At 49.5% G+C, this 18755-nt stretch overlaps 1 protein-coding gene across 1 annotated transcript in view; it reads right to left on the bottom strand.

Moving 5' to 3' along the window:
• rap1aa (RAP1A, member of RAS oncogene family a) overlaps positions 1–16864 on the bottom strand; it is a 41629-nt gene extending 24765 nt beyond the window's left edge. The window contains exon 1 of the mRNA XM_061256954.1: positions 16596–16864. The gene's annotated coding sequence lies outside the window, so the exon portion shown is untranslated. The remainder of the gene's footprint in view (positions 1–16595) is intronic.
• Positions 16865–18755: the final 1891 nt, after the last annotated feature.

The following is an 18755-nucleotide window of genomic DNA, read 5'->3' as shown; positions in this document are numbered from 1 at the left end:
TAGCGCAGGAGCGCAGGAGCGCAGGAGCGCAGGAGCACAGGAGCACAGGAGCACAGGAGCCCTTCCAAGCATCCACTCCACAGAAAACAAGCACACATAAAGCCTTCGCGTTTTACACCACGCGGTAAAAACACGGCATTTCCCCGAGAATCCAGCTGAAAACCAATAACGGGCTTCCGCAGTTCACCGGAAACTAATCAAACCAGGCTCCGACGGTCTCTCTCCGAGCAGTCATCAGACACTGGCTCGGCAATGCCCATTAAAGGACTTGGGCCATTACCTTCTGAACTTCCTGTTTCTTTTCATTACACGCGTATGAAGGGAACATAGGTAGTTTCCGTGGGAAAGAAAACTCCGGGTTCTGCAGAAGCCGACGGGCTGAAAGGGAGACGGAGCGGACGTTTCGGAAGGTGACGTGCGAGACAGAGGGAGGAATTCTGGGAGCGATGCGGCCCGGGATAATGGCCCTGTGTCTCAGGCGGGACGGGGCGCGGTCGCTCAGACCTGACCCCTCGAGCGCATGACCCACCAGCCACAACACAAAGGGAGGCCTGTCACCCGCTTTCAAAGGCCCACACGCATATTTCTGTGCTTTTCAGCTTTTTATATCAATCCTTTAGAGTTGTGCGTTCCTTGCCGATTCAAGTCGAACTATTAAAAATATGGTGGAAGTATACATATTTTAGGGTTTAATTGCGAGTTCCCACATTACGTATGTTTTTGCATAATTATGGGATGACGTTGCTGAATGTTAGCACAGAGAGCCGACTACAGGGGGCGGAGGGGGGACTGTTAAAAGACCCTACGTCACTGCTCTTTGAGAAGGTTTTGTGGGTGTTTCAGATACTGAAACTTGGATAAGAACACTGACGCGTGTGGGCCTTTAACTACAAACCAGCTCAACTCCTCTGGTCCAGGCAGCGCTGGAGGCTCCCTGAGCCACTGACACTGGCACAATTTTAGCAGCCACAGAAAAGTTTCACATCCCGTTTCGCCGCGTGGAAAGGGTCCGTTATCTTCCCGGGACAGGCCGCCTCGCCTGAGTCAGCAGCGCTTTGACAGGAGGGCCCGGCGCTTACCGCTATCTCCCCGGCAACAGAGCGGCCAACCAACCGCCAACAGGAAAAACCCGACCCCGACCTGTCCGTCACAGGGCAGCGGCCACTCAGGAGGATCTCCACACGGTCCACAGCCCCGCCCCCAGCAACTGCACACCAACACGGCGCGTTCTGGGTTTGGGGCGTCCATCCGTGCCCTTAGCAGTCGCTAGAACACCAATGCTGATGGTTTCAGTTTGTGGTCTCCAACCCTGGTCCTGGAGAGCTACTGGGTCCGCTGGGTTTTGTCTTCACCTTAAAATCAGCTAATCGGGTAATCATCCGCTCTAATACAGGTGCAGAGTAACAACAAAAACCAGCAGGCCCTGTGACTGTCCTGGGCCAGGGTTGGAGACCGCTGGTTTATGTGGGTTCATGTGCCCCTTCACTGGGTTTAAGGAAAACTGAATTACCATCCAGCTATTCCGAGAAAAAGTCAAAGTTTCAGGGAGGGAGTGGCGCGCGGCCGGCAGAGCGGAGCCCGGGTCTGATCTGTTTTTCCGCAGGAAGAGCGACTCCGCGAGGGGGCTCGACCGCTCACGAATTCCTGCCGGATGGCGTCATCACCGCCCCGGTCGGAGTCGGTGGCCTGTGAGCCCGCAGCCAACTGCAGCGAGATTCATTCCATTTACTAGGGACAGTGCACATTAATCAACATTCTCACTGCACATCACCGCGAATGTGGCAGTTAGCTAACGAGCTCGTTTTCATCTGTAGTCCCTAACGTGCATGCCACCACACTGCTGAACGGTAACGTCCTGCGAATAGCCTCTCGGCTGTCATCCGCCATTCTGCACCTGACGCCCTGTAAATTCGGATGGATTTTGATTGGCTGTCAGTGTTTCATTACTGATGCAGCTGAAAAAAAAAAAAAAGGAAATCATTATGAAAGTGACCCAAACGATATCGCTCGTCACTGTAGTTGTTGTTACAGCCGTGGTGTGAGCCTTTGGTGCTCCACCATTACAGGGGGTACAAGACCTGCCGGTTACTGCTACCACTTTAGCATCACCCCACCAAGGGGGCTCACATTCAAGCCACTTCGGAGGCAAGTGCACAAGAACAGACGTTAAATTAAATACGAGACCTTCTGAAGCGAAGGCTTCTGAGCTCAAACATATTTTCCCTCCCCTCTTATCCAGCTCTTAGTCACAAAGCCGGGCCTTATCTGGCCAGTCCCCTTCTGACGAGCTCCGCTGCTTAATTTAGCCGCCGTCGTATCGCGGAGCGTGTTGTAAACTCCACTGCAGGCGAGCGCCGTGAGCCGATAACGTATCTCTACAAGCAGAGCAGATGCAGGGGAAGTGCGGCGTGTCTATGTGTAATCCGGAGTGTGGGGGGGGGGGGGGGGGGGGGGGGTGTCAGTATTGCAGTCCGTGCTCTATATGAGCAAGCCCAAATAAAAGGAGGAAAGCGGCCGGTTTCTTATACGGCTCCCGACCGGCTGAAGCGAAACTTAATGAAAAGAAACGAAACCGCCGCGTAAACGTTAGGGAAGTGACTGGCCCCGCGAGGCTTCTGCGTGCGCTTCAGACCCGTTTCTAGGAATAAGCGCCGGCCCCGTTTTACATCGCGCACCGCTCCGATCTGCGATTGCCGCCGACCGCGCGCGGAAAAGATCGCTCCGATGCATCTGCGCAGGCCCAGAGAAACAGCAGGGTCCATCCCGGGAGAAACAGAGAGGAACAACTGAATAAGGCGGGAATGGAACGGTCTGCTCAACCCGTACGGCGCGAATACACCGGGAGTGAACAGGACAGGCGGTTGAAGCACGGTCAGCGGATCGCAGGTCGGCAGCCAGGCTTCAGGGACAGCACTAACCCTGTGAGGTTCAAGGCCCTGCGACATCTACAGCTCTCAGGGACCCTTTGACCAGGAGGTTTGCTGGAGTGTGTTTTCCAAAATTCCAAGTTCTAGAACTCCATTGCTTTCAATTGGCAGTAGCGATTGGTCAGTTGAGAACATACTAAATCACGTGACCCCACACCTTAAAGGGTTAGATGATCTGAGGGGCGTTAGGCGTGCAGATGAAGGCAGTCCGGGATGCCCAAAATGACCTCCAATCTTGCGAATGACACCAAGAGCTGGACCGAGTCTTCGGCCATGCCGTGCGGGGCCGTCTGGTTTCTGGGCAGACGGGACTGTGGGAAACGGCCGGAAGCAGAGTCCCTGGAGTTCGGGCCCACACTCTCAGCCAGACACGGCCCTCGCAGGCCGGTCTGACGAGGGCCACGCCCGCTCCGGCCCCCAGGGGCCACTAGGCCTCCCCACGGCCTCCCAGACGGAGCTCTGCAGAAATGCCACAGGAAATGGCGGTACCAAAACCCTGAACAAAACAATGTCTGAATGCTCCACGCCAACCCCCTCCCAACGCCCTCTCCTACACCGGGAACAACGGGCCTCCCAACCTCCTGCTTCACACACCACATCATTCAGGGACAAACTCATTTTGGGGGGAAAAATAATAAAAACACACAAAACTCCCATTTCATAAAAACCCTCAACAATGCGCTCAAGCGAATGGCCTGACCACAAGCGGTCTGACACCAAACATTAAGCACCAGTTTCAGTGCTATTGTTTTCAGTGCATGTGCAAGTGCAGTATATGGCCTTTCAATTCACAAAGCTTCACAAAACACCTTCTACACCACACTATACTGACTAGTCTACACCCTACACTACACTGTTTCCATTTCAAACACGATTCTTTTTTTTTTAAACAGTCAACTCCAGCTAAAATATAGGGCATTATTGCTGCAGTTTTTCTTCAGGAAACGTGGACGGAAACAGCTAAAATAAATGTGTCGGGGGCACGGCCCATTAGCCTTGCGGTCAGTGAAAGCACCAGCTTCTGGCACGTCCACAATCCCTGCCTGAGCCAGGGTTGCCCTCAGTCAGTTCCCATTAAACGCATGGCTGGCCGTTTTATCAATATCCTCAAAGCCCACTGTCTGATTACAGTGGCCAGTGCCCTTAATCTAGAGTCAGGCCAGGAGGCAGATCAAATGAAACGCGTCAGCCGCCCGGCTCCCATTGTGTGTGTCCAGCCAGCCCGCAAAGCAGGTTCACACTACTGAGGCTGCTGGTTATGACAAAAAAATAAAAATAATAAAGAGAGAGTGAGAGAGCGAGAGAGAGAGAGAGGCCCAGGGGTTTTTCACTGGGAGGGAGGGGGGGGCGTCACGCACAGTGAGCCAAGCTAAAGAAGGAACCCGAGTAAACAAGGAGCCTAAAGTTAGCGTTCCCGGCTGCTTCCTGGCCATTGTAGATGGCCGAAGGAATCCAACCGGTTTTGCTGCTTACGGGAAGGGACGCGCATTTACCTTGGCGTTGGTGAAAACAGAACCATTATTTAGGCATTTAGTTACATCCCAGGGATCGTGCAGAAGCCCCTCTGGAGACTGCGGTTGACAAACACGAGCACACACGAGGTAGCGTGAGCGTTTATGCCGACTTACGGAAGAGACACCAGCGACACGTTAGCATTTATGGTTGATGTTGATTGAGTTCTACCCACCACCCTCAGCAGGAAGGGACAGCCTCGGCTAAAGGGATAACGTGCTAAATTACATTTCGGGTTTTGCAGTGTGGCAGCAGAGGGTGCGAAGGCCCGGCTGAGAGACTCCATAACCGCATCTGGGCCTGGGACCAACCAGCCCCCCCTCCTGGGCCGGGGACCAACCACTCGGGGAGGGGGGCTCTCGGCCCAGGCCAGACGGCGGTCCTGCGGGTGAGAAACGCGAAACCCTCCGAAACCAATACCCCACCCGCCCCGCAGTTCACACAGACGGCACACGCTCACACAGAGCACACGCTCACACAGAGCACACACAGAGCACACGCTCACGCAGAGCACACGCTCACACAGAGCACACGCTCACACAGAGCACACACAGAGCACACGCTCACAGAGCACACACAGAGCACACGCTCACACAGAGCACACGCTCACGCAGAGCACACACAGAGCACACGCTCACAGAGCACACACAGAGCACACGCTCACGCAGAGCACACGCTCACGCAGAGCACACAGAGCACACGCTCACACAGAGCACACGCTCACGCAGAGCACACACAGAGCACACGCTCACAGAGCACACACAGAGCACACGCTCACGCAGAGCACACGCTCACACAGAGCACACGCAGAGCACACGCTCACACAGAGCACACGCTCACGCAGAGCACACGCTCACACAGAGCACACGCTCACACAGAGCACACGCTCACGCAGAGCACACGCTCACGCAGAGCACACGCTCACACAGAGCACACGCTCACACAGAGCACACGCTCACACAGAGCACACGCTCACACAGAGCTCACACAGAGCACACGCTCACAAAGAGCACAAGCTCACGCAGAGCACAGTCCCGGTACACGCTCACACAAACAGTGTTCCCGGGAAACCTCCAATCCCGTACGGTCGATCTCGTGAGCCAACTGAAAAAAAAAAAAAAAACCTTTAAAAGCGAAGGCTTGCGGCTGCTGGAGCTGGCCCGTGGCAGATCTGATCCAATTCCGCCTGGGAGTCGGAGCGCTACTGGTAATGTTCGGAGGGGGGCGGGGGACTGCACGGACGGAAAAGAAAATTGATGTAATCACGGAGCGAGGAGAACATTAACATACCGTCAAAGGAATGCTGGGGTTGGGGTGGGGGAGAGAGTCCGCACCCTCCAGCCAGAGGGAGCCTAAGCCTGGCCCAGCCCCCAGAACAGACACCCTCCACCCCCCTCTCTCCACCTGGCCTGACCCCGCTTTCACTCCACACACCTCCACACTGCTCCACACTGCTCCACACTGCTCCACACTGCTCCACACTGCTCCACACACCTCCACACACCTCCACACACCTCCACACACCCCCACACACCCCCACACACCCCCACACACCCCCACACTGCTCCACACTGCTCCACACTGCTCCACACTGCTCCACACTGCTCCACACACCTCCACACACCTCCACACTGCTCCGCCCCACAAATAAACACAATCTAGACGGCCACAGTACCAGACACCGCTGCACCGCCTATATACTGGCCTTACATCTCAAGAACCATATTTTCAACTATGCTGAAACATACACAACAAGGGATATTCAATAAAAAAATTTTTATTAGCAAAGAAAAATGTTGTTTCTGTTTTCTCCATTGTGTCAAAAAATGTCAATATTAAGCAGTTTTCCCACCAGGTCTCAGGACAAACGGTGTTCAAAATGCCAGTGCAGATAAAGCTCCACATCCCCGCAAAGGCAGCATAAGGAACAGAAACGCTCCAGAAAAACGCTCCAGAAAAACGCCCCGTTGGCGTTGGGAGGCCTGAGGCACAGCCAAAGAAACACAGAAAAACGACATGAAAATGGCAGTTCAGCCATTTTCACAAGGGCTTTCAGAAGTCCCCTGGCTGTTTTCTCCTCCTTGGGAAAGACGTTTGCATGTCAAACATCCAACAACATCCAACCAGTGCTCCAAAATTAACAAACGCTTGAGAAGCGGTCGTTATCCGTAAGCATTTCCGGAACGGGAAGTCAAAAGAAGGACTGAAAGCTGTCGGTAACCCTCCTGGGAGGCGGTCTAATCTGCAGGGCTTAGCGGTTGGAACAGCATAAACACAGACCTAACCTGCAGCCAGCCATGGTAAGCATGATCCCCAGTGAGTCCACTCAGGCCTCATGTTTTTGTGCCATCCGCTCCTCCCAATTAATTAACTGGAATTACCCAGAGAAATCGGACAGGAAACACGATCTCTTTCTGAAACCCAGCCCTACCGCAAACGGGTCTGACGCTTTTCACCACTTCAGCCGGCCGCCGGCGTTCAACCACGAAGGGGAACGGGAGGCGAATGCCAGGCAGGAGGTTTAAACGAATCGATCGGAGACTACACAAAAATGGCAGCGATTCGGTGAGTTTATCTGGTCTGAAGGGAAATTTGAAGTCGGAATGCCCCCCCACAGCGGAGCTGAGAGAGAGACATAGCTTCTGGGCGTCGGACAACGAGCACCATCGAAGACGAGAGAAATCGTACCCAAGTCACATCGCCTATTAAAAAGATGTTTTTCTTTACATGCTACGTGAGACTCCCAAAATGTTTTCTGTAATGAGAAAACTCTCACGTTGCATAGAACGAAAGAAAATGATATCATAGCATCAAGAAGACTACCATAAGGGTGTTTTGATTTTGATTTTATACTTTCATACCAAAATGGACACTTGTATCCTTAAAAGGAAGCACACACCAGCATGAGTAAGATTAATTGCTTTAACTTTTACAGGCATGCCATTGTGGCTAACTCTAATGACCTCTCTTGATTGACAGCCTTTGAGGCCAGCCCACCAAAACTACAGCCAAAGCCCTGAAGGACTTAGTGAAGTGTATTCCTTTTCATTTCTTTTTTACTCGGTACTGTCCGTGTCCTCGTGTGAACAAATAAATTTATGTTTCAAAGGCATGAACTGAAACATACATTAATTTAGTACAGTAAAAGACATGTATTGTCAGATTATAGAGGCTAATGTCCATTTCAGAAATACCATACACAGATAAATACACAGATCGGTCGATTTTGGAAGGCTAGTTTGGCCTGTCTCTGAAAGTTTTTTTTTCTTATTTCTCAGCCTCATCACTGCTTCCTTGACCACCATCGGCACAAATGAGATGAGAATTCAACTATGTAAGGAAGGTGAAAGTGAAAGAAGGGGGTGTGGGTATTTCCAAAACTGCAGTTAAAAAACTATTGCAAGAATAAAAAAAATGGACTCTACCAACCGTGCAAGTGCTGAAGACTACCCGACTCATTATTGTGCATGTTACATTACATTACATTAATGGCATTTGGCAGACGCTCTTACCCAGAGCGACACACAGTTGATTAGACTAAGCAGGAGACAATCCTCCCCTGGAGCAATGCGGGGTTAAGGGCCTTGCTCAAGGGCCCAACGGCTGTGCGGATGTTATTGTGGCTACACCGGGGATCGAACCACCGACCTTGCGTGTCCCAGTCACTTACCTTAACCACTACGTTACAGGCCGCCCCTGTATATACATTTTTGAATTTCCCCTTTTTAAAGCAGCAGGAAGGCGAGGCCAGCGCCGGCGCCCTGCTCCCAGGGCGAGCCCTCCGAGCAGCAGGCGGCAGGAGCCCGCGGAGGGTGCTGACGTAACCCTGGAGACGGGGATATATTTAGGCCGTTTTGTGTGTTCGCACGACGCCAGGAGCCGGATGCCAGGCGCACGGTGCAGCGCAACTGTCAACAAGGGCAACCGCTGGACTTCGCCACCTGTCGCCAAGGGCATTAAAACGCCTCTCAGGAGAGGCAGGGAAAAGGGAGAGGAGTCGGCCGAACAAAACCAACAAGCGTTCGTCTGGCGAGCTTAAAAAGCCGTCAGGACTAAGCTCTCCTGTAAAGAGATGGCTCACCTCCTGTGGGTTTTTGTCATTTTAGTTGTTTCTTTTTATTCAATTGGACCCGCTACATTTCGGAATTCAGGTTGTAGAAGAAATAGCTTGAGCCGGAGGAAGATATAGGACAAAAGGTGAGGAGATGAGAGATTACAGCAGAAACTCATTACAGGGGTTACTTCATGAAGCCAGAAGTTCTTTCTGACTTCAAACCTGCCATGACACCCCCCCAACACCAAGAGGGTGATACTGCTCTTTCTGAAGCCACTTCAAGAGTCCAGCACCTTAATCATTAATCAACCAACTGGAAATCAGCTCCCTTGCCGCCAACAAGCTCTTCGTTCGGCCCTGCTGCATAAACATGGTCACGTTCCTTCATCGGCTCACCGCGGCTGCTGGGCCACACAGTGAAGTCTTGAGGATAAATACAGAAAGACCGGTTAAATATAATCGCAGGTCACGTGAGGGGGAAGCTGAGAGCCCTAATAACGCAACATCAGCAGGTCGGGAGGCGCGAGTTGCAGGAACCCGTCGGTGCGGTGAGATGGAGGAAGTGAAACTCCCGCCAGCTTTCCTCCGCACGCTTTCCCATCCGACCGCGGAAAAACTGGGCCCCGATTCCCCCCCGCGCCGGCCTGGGAAATCGCCCGGCCCGACCCACAACAAAGCCGGCGGCTCCGTCCTAACTGGGGCCCTTCTAGACCGAAGCCGCAGGAACACAGACAGAAACTTCTGCAACCGACCCTTTTCGGAGATTGTTTCCGTCTAAGACATTGCAAATTCGGGATGGCTGGCTTTACTAAGAGCGGTTCAGAAGGGTTCCGCCAGCTACTGGTCAACGGTTACTTGCTTTGAGTGCTCATAAGATTAAATCTTAAGACTTATGCTGAATTTTATATTAATAACCGAGTGTTCTTGTGGAGCTAATCGCAAACACTGGTATAAATTACTGTTCTCGTATTCGTTTAGGAGGAAAAAACAGGCAAGAAAAGGAAAGAACCTAACCCAGGAGAAATACAGCTGAAAGGGACCCAGAGGAGAGGATAAACAAACAGAACTTTCTCTCTTTAAAAGCCGACATCAAGCTGTGTCAGGTGAACGAGAGGTTGCATGCCATTACGAGAGTCAGCGCGGAGTCTGTTAGACCCAGCTGTGAGAAGCAATTCCTCCCACTGTGTTGTAAGGGGCCTTTCAGAAAGTGCCCCACAGCACTGAGCCGCCAAGGCAGGCAAGCCCGCGGCCGCTACAACAGGGGCGCATAACCGCAGGCCGCGACCCCATGTAGGGCCGCCTGATTTGAGGATGGGGGTCGCTAAAATCCTTCTTTAAAAAATGTTTTTCATAAAGTTGAAAAACGTTGTCTCTTTAAAATATGTGAATGCAGGCTACTAAATGTCTAACCACACAACAATCCAACTATAAAGAGGCACAATACAGTGACAGAAAAATGTGTTATAATAATAGCCTAATAATAATAATACTTTGTTTTTTTAGCTGATGCTTTTACACAGTGACTTACAGTTGATTAGACTATGCAGGGACATGTGTGTCAGCACAATAAGGCTGCTACAGTGTCATTGAAGGAGCTCTATATAGTACACCATTACAGTTATGAAAGAAGCGCACAGCAGCTCAGACTCGGACCAAGCTCTTGCTGGTCAAATTGTACACCAGCAGGCACCAGCTTAACTGCTGGATATTTAGCCAAGAATCTCCACTCAGAAGCCCCTAAAGCCGAGAGCTTAGTCAATGAGACGATCGATGCAGGCCCAGATAACCTGCTGCCTCCAGCACGGCATACGCCCAGTACAAAGAGCTTCCTCTGAGAGAAGCCGATGGGAGCTGGAGTTGACGCGGCTGTCCGCTCCCCGCTGGAGCCCCCAACGCGTAACCCCGGCGGCAGAACGACCGCTCTCTCGTTCTCACGTTTCCAACGCCGCGCCGCAAAATACCGGCCGGGGACATCGGACTCCTCCCGTGCAACTCCAACCGTTCCGCTTTTCAGATCCGGGGGGCCAGAGAGAGCCCAGAACCACACAGAGAGCACAGAGCCACACAGAGAGAGAGCACAGAGCCACACAGAGAGCACAGAGCCACACAGAGAGAGAGCACAGAGCCACACAGAGAGCACAGAGCCACACAGAGAGCACAGAGCCACACACAGAGAGCACAGAGCCACACAGAGAGAGAGCCCAGAGCCACACAGAGAGCACAGAGCCACACACAGAGAGCACAGAGCCACACACAGAGAGCACAGAGCCACACACAGAGAGCACAGAGCCACACACAGAGAGCACAGAGCCACACACAGAGAGCACAGAGCCCCACACAGAGAGCCCAGAGCCACACAGAGAGCCCAGAGCCACACAGAGAGAGCACAGAGCCACACAGAGAGAGAGCACAGAGCCACACAGAGAGAGAGCACAGAGCCACACAGAGAGCACAGAGTCACACACACAGAGAGAGCCCAGAGCCGCACACAGAGAGCACAGAGCCGCACACAGAGAGCACAGAGCCGCAGTGTAGCCACAATAAGATCCGCACAGCCGTTGGGCCCTTGAGCAAGGCCCTTAACCCATCATTGCTCCAGGGGAGGACTGTCTCCTGCTTAGTCTAATGAACTGGATAAGAGCGTCTGCCAAATGCCATTAATGTAATGTCTGGGTGGCGTTTTTGCGAGCTCTCCACACACTCCCTCTTGAGCGTCGGTAGGAAGCCTCCTTTCCTGCGACAGGGGAGGCGGGCTACGCAACCGCTCCGCTCTCTTCCCAACCGTCCATCAACCAGAGAAAACAGATCAATCCTCCAGGAAGGCCACGCGTCTGAACTTACTAACCCCCGGTACTGCCCGAGGCCCCCTGACTGTCCCGTCCACCTCCAGTAAGAAGTAAGACGACAGAGTTCACCAATGTGGTCGTAGAGTTTCAAATTTAAATCCATTTCCGATATTTCTTTCTCCTTCAACAGGAGCTTTCTGTCGCTGTCTAAACAACTTATGATCCTGAATGATATAAAAGAAGGTATGCGACATATTGAATCCTTGGACTTCATGTAACAAAATAGCGATGTGGTTGTGGCTATGTCTTAGGTATTTTTAGTCATAAATGATTTGAATGCGATGCGTTCTTAATGTGTAATTATGGAAAACCATTAGACAAATTCAAGAGGAACTCACTTTCCTTACCAAGCCAATTCCACCTTCAGACACAAACGTTAGCAGAAACTGTGAAGGGGAACTCAGCACAAAAGCTGTGGCACTTATTTTAGGTGCAAAAGCATGTCTCGGTTAAGCCCTGCAATATGGGGGCGGGGGGGGGGGGGGGGGGGGTCCCATAGACATGCCTTAAGTCAGAGGGAGACGTACATGGAGGAGCAGACATTGTTGCCAGGCGACCTCATGGTGGTGCCACCCCTAGATGGCCGGCAACCAGCCCCAATTCGGATTCCGGCGAGCTGCTCAACAGCTGCTCAAGGAGGGCTCTCAAAATGAACCAAATGAATTAACGTACCGGTCGTCCGACCACGGCCGGAATACAACGCTGTTTATCCTCATGCAACCTCGATCAGTTTCTGCCAAATAAATGCGAATCACTACAGGATAGACTCTGTGGGACACACAACCCCAGAGAATGTAGCGGGCGGGCGGTGGCTCACCAAGGGGCCAGCTTTCCGTTTCGCCAATTGATATAAAGTCGCCCCCTAGCGATACCGTTTTTTCCGCTCAAAAAGCCCATTTTCCCATTGGACTCCGTGCTTGACATCAAATTTAAAAATATTTCCGCTCATAGACCACTGTTCAATCTGTGCTACACTTTTTTTGTGCTGTTATTTTTCATTAATTTTCTGGTCCGATTTCCCCCCCTAGAACACGGACGAAGATATAGCATAGATGTTTTTATTTATTTATTTATAGCCCAAAACATGCTTGGACATAAAATCAGATACGCCCTCGTTTGGCAAACGCACAAGCCTTTTTCATTGGTTCATCCACAAGCGTTTTTCATTGGTTCATGCGACCAAAAACACACATCAGCATGAGCAGTGAGCGAAACTGCTGCCCTATGAGGTGGAATTTCTCATTGGTTTCTATTGCCGTCGCTGTCTCTGTATATTATATACGCTAAGTGACGCACACAACATGTCTGCTCACGACTGCCCCCGCTGGCAGTGATGGGAAACGGCCTCCCCCGGGTACATCACTGACCTCGATTCTCACTGGGAAGAGAGGCAGACTCCGGACTGCGCATAACGGAGGTCTCAAGGGCGCATATACGACTGGTTTGTCACAGACCCATATTGCCTAAAGCAGGGGTCATCAAAATTGGCCCTTGAATCTAAATCTGGTTTCATTTTCTACAGGCTAATGAGCTGAAGAATTTGTGCAACCGATTGCCCAGACTGCCTTCACACCCAGGTCAAGGGATGGTGGAAAAGCAGGAGTTCACGGCCCTCGAGGGTTGTGATTTGATTATCCCTGGCCTGAAGGGAGGTGGGCGGGGTGTTTGGAGTCTCATTCCTATTCAGGTCTGAACTGGCTGGCTAGAGTCTGTGCTCGAGGAGAAACTCCTACAGCATGGAACCAGCATCACCATCTACTTTCAGATCACCCATAACCTCCACCTGCACGCAGCTGTCTACAACCAAAACCCATCGCTTCATGTTACATTACACGTTCTTTAGCTGACGCTTTTGTCAAAAGGGACTTACAGTCGATTAAACGAAGCAGGGGGGGCAATCCTCCCCTGGATCAATGCGGCACGGCTACAACGGGGACTGAACCGGCAACCTTGCGGGAACCAGCCACGTACCTTCACCACCTGCACAGGCTGCTAAGGTGGTCTTAAAAACCCAGGCGCAAACGGCACCTCTCAGAAGACCCAACAATCTGTGCAGGAGGACTGGCTCTCTGGCTATGACCAAGGCCTAAGCCCCCCAGTACATGTCATTTGGCTGACGCTTTTATCCAAAGCGACTTACAGTTGATTAGACAAGGCAGGAGCAATGCAGGGTTAAGGGCCTTGCTCAAGGGCCCAAAGGCTGTGTGGATTGTATTGTGGCTACACCGGGGATTGAACCGCCGACCTTGCGGGTCCCAGTCCTTTACCTTAACCACTACGCTACAGGCCTGTCCACAGCTCAATAACCGTCTGAGAGGATCCCAATACACATCCAAGCTAACTGCAGCAGGCAACCAAGAGGGAGTCCCTTCATTCAGCCCAAAATAGACCACACTTGCGGCCGACAGGGGCAGAACAGCTATTATTAGTGAAGCAATGTCTCCTGGGACAGAAAACTCCAAGAAAAACATTCTGCTAATGTACACAACACACTTACCGATGCCTATGGAGAGGACAGCCATGGCTCTGCTACTGCAGGCATGTCTCTGTCCTCAGAGAGCGGACGCATTAAAGCAGGCGTGCACAGCAAGGGGCGCTCCGTTTCAGGATTTCGGGCGAACTTCCGCTCTTAATTATTAAATTAGCTCAATCATATCTCGATCGTAAACGTGTACGAGTACTGTGCTCAAGCACAGGCTTGAATGAGGGTAGTTAAGCGGTTAGAAAATTGGCTGGACGAAAGCCAGTACGTAGTCTCCCCTGCAGGACCGGAGTTGTGCACCCCTGCATTAAAGGCAACAGACCCTAGTGAATGTCAGTCGTTACTGCAACGTCCATTGACGGGAACAATGGAGACAAATCATGGAACCGGGCACAAGAAATTAAGCATTTCTCGGATTTAGGGCAACAAGTTCGTCAGAGTTCATAACGTGACTTCATATAATGGGTTGACTGTGTGCACGAAATTAACCAAAATATACCACAACAGAAACAAAGATTTGCACATAAAAAAGGCATGACAATCTGAAGCAAATGAAGCCTATTTCGTCAGGGTATGCGGCCTACCTTTAGACCCTCATGTTAAAGTGCATGGACATGAATTGATATTGATGTATTAGGCAACCTCTCTCTCATCTGATTACTTAAGTGCTCACAAAACTGTACACGTAAAATATATACATTTAAAACAGGAAGGTTTACTTCCATTTAATGCAAAAAACAGGGAGATGCATGCAGGCATGTGCACCAGCCAAATGCAACTGGACAAGTTTCAAATGGTTTTGAACGGCACGCAAAAACTCGATTTCTTTACAAATCTTTTATAGATTTATACTGCAGGTACCAAGGACAAGAATTATTCTCAACAACTGTTCTAGAAAAATAATGAACTGCAGGCATTCTGCATGTCACAATGAAAATCTCAAAAGTCCGCAGGTGAGCTTGTGTATCGTATAGCAGCATTTTGTGCCTGTGCCCGAGCATTGGATGAGAGGATTTGCGTAAATATTTATCCAGCTAGCGCGAGCTAGGGCGCCATATTTGGAAACCAAGCATACACCATCCACTGTGATGCACCTTCCTTCAAGGCGCAAACGAGCAGCAATTTAATTTGCATTCTGTGTTCTCTCAAACCCTCCGCGAAGAAAAAATGCCAATAAGTGACGCGTTGTTAGCTTGCTACTGAGAAAATAGCTTCTTCTTTTTCTTTTTTTCAAGTTAAGTGTTATTGTAAAACGCTACATTATTGTTGAGTGAAAGTAGATTGACTGAATTGAACCAGACTTTCTAACGTTACAAGTCAAGAGATGTCTAGATATCCACCCACCCATCTGCACATGGGGTCAGGATTATTTTTTTGAAAATGTGGCACACTAGCTTTGTAGGTTACCTCATTTGCTGCCAAAATAGTTCAACGATTCACCGTTCAGAACTACGATGACGTGATACAGTAACATAGCAAAGCAGAATTAGATCGCCACTTAACTATGCTTTCACAAATTTACGCTTATGTAACATAAGGCGATGTTAGCTCTAGCTAATCAACTTAGCTGCTGTTAGCCCGTGTTCGCTGTCCACATTGAGCCCACGTTAGCTAGGCTAGGTTCACTGTCTGGATTCAGTCATTGCTGGCTACGTAGGTAAAGCTAGGCCCAACAGTACTTGACTTAGCTACCGTTACAGCTTCAACACAAGGGATTGGCTTGAGCTCGCAAGCTAAATGTTCGCTACCTTAAATAGTTACTACATAGAGGAAAGCGTTTGTTATAACCAATGTTACAAGCGTGTATAGACAAGGCAACACCGAAAACTCAACCAGAAAACGGCTGGGCTAAGTGTGTTAGCTAGTTATTTAACTCATTAGTTAATGTTTCAGTCAAATGACACACTATTCATCAAAGATACATCTTTGCTAACAAATCTATGGTAAACAAAGCAGTGTGCGAGCTAGCCGGTGATACACGTAGCTACAAATGTTTTAGCTACGCTTTCTTAACGGAGGCAATCGGTCTAATCATATTTTGCTAACTAGGGAGTAAAGTTAGCTAATCAGAAGCAAATGTCTTCAGTGATGCGCTTTAACTTGATTCAATACACGGGATAATTTCATAAACTCACATGTTTAGCTTTAACTAGTTGGTGCTAGCTATCGTTAACTATATCAACTTGCTAAACTGCACAGCTAGCCATCTGGTATAATGTAGCTAGTTTGTCAACAGTTAATAGCAGTCGATCCTCCCAATTGCACTGCTGACATACAGGTTTGATACTAGCTAAGGTAAGTTTGCAACCGTTATAGCTAGCAAATTCACGAAGCTACCGTTGATTTGTTGATATTTAACGATCTGGTTAGTCTTTACAAAAACGAAAGACAGGGGTATGTAAGTACATTAAACGTTAACCGTTTTCTCGACCACAGCAGCCCTAACCTTAAAAATACCCCCTGCCATGTTCCGCTTGCAAAGGGTGACTTAACTTAGGTGTTAAGTAGCTAGCTAGTCGCTATTGCTAGGATATGCTAGCTAGCTGCCTCCCTTCCGCCCGGCCTGGGCTAAGTAGCCTTCACACAACTCGAGACTATATTCCTCCGTGTCAGACTTGTTTGAAAATTCTACAGCCTAAATCTCCCCACCCCTGCTGTCTAACCCCAAAGCTGTGAGCTCTGAACTCTTAAAAACTTTAATTCGCCCTCACGCACCCGCTGTAACCCGCTCTGACAGCAGTGAATCAACGGATAAAGTTTACTGTGATACTCACCGTTTCGCCCTCTCTGCTGCTCCACTAGTGTCTAGGTACGGATGAACTCCGGTCTTTGCGCTGGAGACGTCATCCCTCAAGCCTGTCGCGCTTGTGCTCTTAAAAGGGCAACACCACATGAGCCGAGGAACTCTGCTTGGACGACACCCACTGTATTCCCATTAGAAAGCGAATATCAAATGATTCTTATATGAAGATTTTGCAAAAATAACACAGTGCATTTTCAGCAATATGGCCACAGAACATGAAGGAACATGTGAACACACTTGTCAGTACCGCTTTAAGAAATATCTTGCATCCTCTGTAGGCAAAGCATGTCGCGTGGTTTTGTACATTTTGATTGGCATAGATTGGAGTCACTTGGGGCACTGCCAGTCATGGTCCACTGAATTATGCTATCGAAGAGAAAATAAACTGTAGGCCTACTCGACGGCCCCTGTCCTCTTAATAATTGAATTCCATCACAGTTCATTCACTGATTCGCAGACACCCGCTATGCTGAGATTTAACTGGCATTTAGTCTCCTGTCATTTTTGACCAGATCAAAACTCTCAGTTCACGCCTTGGTTAATGCAACAAGTCAGAAGTAGCTTGAGGCTAAGAGGTTGAGTTGAGATGAATTTGCACGTGAATGTGCGCTACACAATGTGGTGTCGCCCACCACAGACCCTGGTCTTTTACTGAGGCTAATGTCCTCTTGTGTGGAGAACCGAAAGAGGGCAGCATTGTGAAACCACCGCCATGTTATCAAGCGCTTTTAAAACAATGTCATTTTTAATGTTTGCCAACATACTTACATAGCTGCCAACTCTCACGCTTTCGGCGTGAGACACGCATTTGCATGTGCGTGTGAAAACAGGCAAATGCGTGTGTCTCACGCCGAAAGCGTGAGAGTTGGCGGCTATGTACTTAGATATCTTGCAACTAATGTAATGGTAAGTTATTTAGGATGTGGCTAGCCGGCGTTTTCTATGAAGCATGTGCACACATACAGAAATAAAGCCAGATATTAGGTTAATTTGGTTTTTAACATAAAAAAACACAAGTTACATGTGCTGCTTCTCAGATCTATCCCCAAAAAAGGTGTTCTTAAAAACTGAGTGAAGTGGGAGGCCTTGATGTACAGGTTCAAGCATATTTGAACATGTTTCAACCTGACATCTGGGTACAGAAGCCTACAACCTAATGTCACAACAGCTGTGTAATGATTAGCATACACTCTTTCTTTGAGGAATTCACGACTTGAAAATGAATCAGATTGGCATATTGATGTTGAAAAAAGAGAATGACCCATGATAATAATGCATAAAAGTCACCGTTTTTTTTTCTTCACCAGAAGGGAAAATACAAAAGCATTTCACTTCCATGAAAAATGTTTTTATTTCAGTTTGTGGTCAGGGTTTTTTTTTTTTTTTTTCATTACACCCTCCCCCCTCCTATCTGGAAAGAGAGGGAAAAAACCTAGAGAACATTTCCTGGAAGAAAAAGGCTTTCCTGCATAAATTACAGTCACTGAGTAAAATGAATAGTGATGTCAGAAAAGTACAGTGACAGTCAGGTGGCAGTATAAAATATTACAATAATACAGTGATTCTACACTGTAAGCTATGATATGTTTATGAGACATGTTTAAATTGGTTATTGAAGGTTTCCTATAAACCTCCTACTTGAAGAGGTGGCCTGTAGCATAGTGGTTAAAGTACATGACCCAGGTGTAGCCAGAATAAGATCCACACAGCCGTTGGGCCCTTGAGTAAGGCCCTTAACCCTGCATTGCCCCAGGGAAGGATCATCTCCTGTTTAGTCTAATCAACTGTTCGTGGCTCTGGATAAAAGCGTCTGCCAAATGCCATTAATGTAACGTAATGAGGTGTATATTTCACTCACGCGGGAAGACGATTGAGCGGTTGTCTTCACAATTAAACATAGTGTGCCTGTAAAAGCTCCACCAAGGGGTGTTTCTTTTCCTACTTGTAGTTATGTTATATTAATGCTACTGGACAGGCCATTTGTACATGTCCAACGTCACAAAAGAGGAGGTGAATAGTGAATAAGACAGATGGCCGGGCCTTCCCTCTCACCTGGAGGGCAAGACTTCAGACAACTGGCTGTGAAATCGATGCCACGACCGGTTGACAGAACAACCCGATGCCACCCAGG

The sequence above is a fragment of the Conger conger genome, chromosome 10 (genome assembly GCF_963514075.1).
Source record: "Conger conger chromosome 10, fConCon1.1, whole genome shotgun sequence".
Classification (NCBI taxonomy): domain Eukaryota; kingdom Metazoa; phylum Chordata; class Actinopteri; order Anguilliformes; family Congridae; genus Conger; species Conger conger.
Note: the sequence above shows the minus strand (reverse complement) of the source record. Positions and strands in the feature narration are given on the sequence as shown.